Below are 4,564 nucleotides of genomic sequence, written 5' to 3' on the forward strand. Positions count from 1 at the left end.
GAGTTGATCCCACTACCACCCAGATATCGGCTCCACCGAGATTCTCCAAATTTAGTGGATCGGATGGTTCAGACTCAATCGAGCATGTGAGCCGGCTACCCGGCCTGTGGAGCACGATCTCGAGCATCGGATGAGACTACGCGTGAGGTTCTTTGCACGGACCCTCCACGGGATCGGCTTTCCCGGGTGGTACACATCGCTGCCACCGAGACTCAATCCGGACTTGGAAAGCCGGTTGGAGAGAGCAGTTCCATATGCGGTATTGATACGTCTCAGACGTATCGATAATTTCTTATGTTCCATGCCACATTATTGATGATATCTACATGTTATATGCACATTTTATGTCATATTCGTGCATTTACGGAACTAACCTATTAACAAGATGCCGAAGTGCCGGTTCTTTGTTTTACTTGCTTTTTGGTTTCGAGAAATCCTAGTAACGAAATATTCTCGGAATCGGACGAAATCAACGCCCGAGGTTCCTATTTTGCCCGGAAGCATCCGGAGACACACGAGAGCGCCGGAGAGGGGCCACGGGCCCCGGACGCATAGGCCGGCGCGGCCAGGGCCTGGCCGCGCCGCCCTATGGTGTCGTCGCCCCTTCGACCTTCGGCGCCGCCTCTTCGCCTATATAAAGGTCCCGGACCTAAAACCTCGATACGCGAAAAGCCACGGTACGGAAACCTTCCCGAGAGCCGCCGCCATCGCGAAGCCAAGATGCAGGGGACAGGGAGTCTACGTTCCGGCACGCCGCCGGGACGGGGAAGTGCCCCGGAAGGCTCCTCCATCGACACCACCGCCATCTCCATCAACACTGCTGTCTCCCATGAGGAGGGAGTAGTTCTCCATCGAGGCTCGGGGCTGTGCCGGTAGCTATGTGGTTAATCTCTCTCCTATGTACTTCAATACAATGATCTCATGAGCTGCTTTACATGATTGAGATCCATATGATGATGCTGTAATCTAGATGTCATTATGCTAGTCAAGGGTTTACTAGTGATCTCGGAACTCCTTGTCCCACGTTAAGTGCGTGTGGCAGGTGTAGGCAATGCTTATTCATATGAATGGCTAGTGAAGTGCTTATTACATCTCTTTATGATTGCATGTGTGTATCACAATTTGTCTATGTGCTACTCTAGTGATGTTATTAAAGTAGTTTATTCCTCTGCACGGTGTAAGGTGACGTGTGCATCGTGTAGTACTTGGCGTAGGCTATGATCATGATCTCTTGTAGATTGTGGAGTTAATTATCACTATGATAGTATTGATGTGATCTATTCCTCCTTCATAGTGTAATGTGGACGGTGTGTGCGCTATGTTAGTTCTTGGTTTATTTTGCGATGATCTATTCATGCTCTAAGGTTATTTAAATATGAACATTGAATGTTGTGGAGCTTGTTAACTCCGGCATTGAGGTGCTCGTGTAATCCTACGCAATGGTGTTCATCATCCAACAAAAGAGTGTATGTAGCACATATGAGAATGAGTCTATTTATTATGCGATCAATGTTGAGAGTGTCCACTAGTGAAAGTCTAATCCCTAGGCCTTGTTCCTAAATCACTGCTATCATTTGCTTGTTTCTTGTTTCTTTGCGTTACTATCGCATGCGTTACTACTGCTTGTTTCTCGTCTGGGCAAAGCACTTTTCAGGTGCCGTTGCCACTGCTCATACTTATTCATACCACCTGTATTTCACTATCTCTTCGCCGAACTAGTGCACCTATTAGGTGTGTTGGGGACACAAGAGACTTCTTGCTTTGTGGTTGCGGGGTTGCATGAGAGGGATATCTTTGACCTCTTCCTCCCTGAGTTCGATAAACCTTGGGTGATCCACTTAAGGGAAACTTTCTGCTGTTCTACAAACCTCTGCTCTTGGAGGCCCAACACTGTCTACAAGAATAGAAGCTCCCGTAGACATCAAGCTATTTTAACGGCGCCGTTGCAGGGAGGAAAGGTAAAAGGTACTCACACTCAGGATCTCAGGCTACTAAGCTATTTTCTCGCCGTTGTAAGTACTCGAAGCTATTTCCTTTAGATCCTGCAATTGCATCTTTTTGTTTCTTGTTTACACTAGTTTGGCATAATGGACAACAATGAGCTTCTTATTCTATTTCTGATTTAAGACATGGATGGTTTGATGCGAAAATTAAAAAACCCATGGAACATATTAGCATGAATACTTTGAACACCATTGTTGCTAATGATATGGAAAATTCTAAGCTTGGGGAAGATTTGGTTTTGATGAGCATGATCTTTTTAGTCCCCCAAGCATTGAGGAGAAAATTTTCTTTGATGATACTTTGCCTCCTATTTATGATGATTATAATGATAGTGGTCTTTTGGTGCCACCTACTATGGAGAGTAAATTTTGATTATGATTATACTATGCCTCCTATATTTGATGATGAGAATAATAATGATAGCTACTTTGTTGAATTTGCTCCCACTACAATTAATAAGAATTACTATGCTTATGTGGAGAGTAATAATTTTATGCATGAGACTCATGATAAGAATGCTTTATGTGATAGTTATATTGTTGAGTTTGCTCATGATGCTACTGAAAGTTATTATGAGAGAGGAAAATATGGTTGTAGAAATTTTCATGTTACTAAAACACCTCTCTATGTGCTTGAAATTTTTGAAGCTACACTTGTTTTTATCTTCCTATGCTTGTTACATTGCTGCTTCATGAACTTGTTTATTTACAAGATTCCTATGCATAGGAAGCATGTTAGGCTTAAATGTGTTTTGAATTTGCCTCTTGATGCTCTCTTTTGCTTCAACTACTATTTCTTGCGAGTGCATCATTAAAACTGCTGAGCCCATCTTAATGGCTATAAAGAAAGAACTTCTTGGGAGATAACCCATGTGTTTATTTTGCTACAGTACTTTATTTTATATTTGTGTCTTGGAAGTTGTTTACTACTGTAGCAACCTCTCCTTATCTTAGTTTTGTTGCATTGTTGTGCCAAGTAAAGTCTTTGATAGTAAGGTTCATACTAGATTTGGATTCTTTAGCAGAAGCTTGATTTCTTTGCTTGTCACGAATCTGGGCCTAATTCTCTGTAGGTAACTCAGAAAATTATGCCAATTTACGTGCGTGATCCTCAGATATGTACGCAACTTTCATTCAATTTGGGCATTTTCATTTGAGCAAGTCTGGTGCCTCAATAAAATCCATCTTTACGGACTGTTCTGTTTTGACAGATTCTGCCTTTTATTTCGCATTGCCTCTTTTGCTATGTTGGATGAATTTCTTTGATCCATTAATGTCCAGTAGCTTTATGCAATGTCCAGAAGTGTTAAGAATGATTGTGTCACCTCTGAACATGTTAATTTTTATTGTGCACTAACCCTCTAATGAGTTGTTTCGAGTTTGGTGTGGAGGAAGTTTTCAAGGGTCAAGAGAGGAGGATGATATACTATGATCAAGAAGAGTGAAAGCTCTAAGCTTGGGGATGCCCCGGTGGTTCACCCCTGCATATTCTAAGAAGACTCAAGCGTCTAAGCTTGGGGATGCCCAAGGCATCCCCTTCTTCATCGACAAATTATCAGGTTCCTTCTCTTGAAACTATATTTTTATTCGGTCACATCTTATGTACTTTACTTGGAGCGTCTGTTTGTTTTTGTTTTTGTTTTGTTTGAATAAATGCTTGTGTGGGAGAGAGACACGCTCCGCTGGTTCATATGAACACATGTGTTCTTAGCTTTTAATGTTCATGGCGAAGGTTGAAGCTGCTTCGTTAATTGTTATATGGTTGGAAACGGAAAATGCTACATGTAGTAATTGGTAAAATGTCTTGGATAATTTGATACTTGGCAATTGTTGTGCTCATGTTTAAGCTCTTGCATCATATACTTTGCACCCATTAATGAAGAAATACATAGAGCTTGCTAAAATTTGGTTTGCATAATTGGTCTCTCTAAAGTCTAGATAATTTCTAGTATTGAGTTTTGAACAACAAGGAAGACGGTGTAGAGTCTTATAATGTTTACAATATGTCTTTTATGTGAGTTTTGCTGCACCGGTTCATCCTTGTGTTTGTTTCAAATAACCTTGCTAGCCTAAACCTTGTATCGAGAGGAATACTTCTCATGCATCCAAAATCCTTGAGCCAACCACTATGCCATTTGTGTCCACCATACCTACCTACTACATGGTATTTCTCCGCCATTTCAAAGTAAATTGCTTGAGTGCTACCTTTAAATAATTCAAAATTTATCACCTCTTATTTGTGTCAATGTTTTATAGCTCATGAGGAAGTATGTGGTGTTTATCTTTCGATCTTGTCATTTACTTCAGACGTGACTTTCACCAATGGACTAGTGGCTCATCACGCTTATCCAATAATTTTGCAAAAAGAGCTGGCAATGGGGTTCTCGCAGCCCGATTAATTAACTTTCATTAATAATTCTCTTCACATGTTTTGCTCTGATTCATCAGTAAGCAAATTAATTTTGCAAATAGACACTCCTTCATGGTATGTGAATGTTGGAAGGCACCCGAGATTCGGTTAGCCATGGCTTGTGTAAGCAAAAGGTTGGGAGGAGTGTCAT

This window comes from Lolium rigidum, chromosome 6 (genome assembly GCF_022539505.1).
Source record: "Lolium rigidum isolate FL_2022 chromosome 6, APGP_CSIRO_Lrig_0.1, whole genome shotgun sequence".
NCBI lineage: Eukaryota > Viridiplantae > Streptophyta > Magnoliopsida > Poales > Poaceae > Lolium > Lolium rigidum.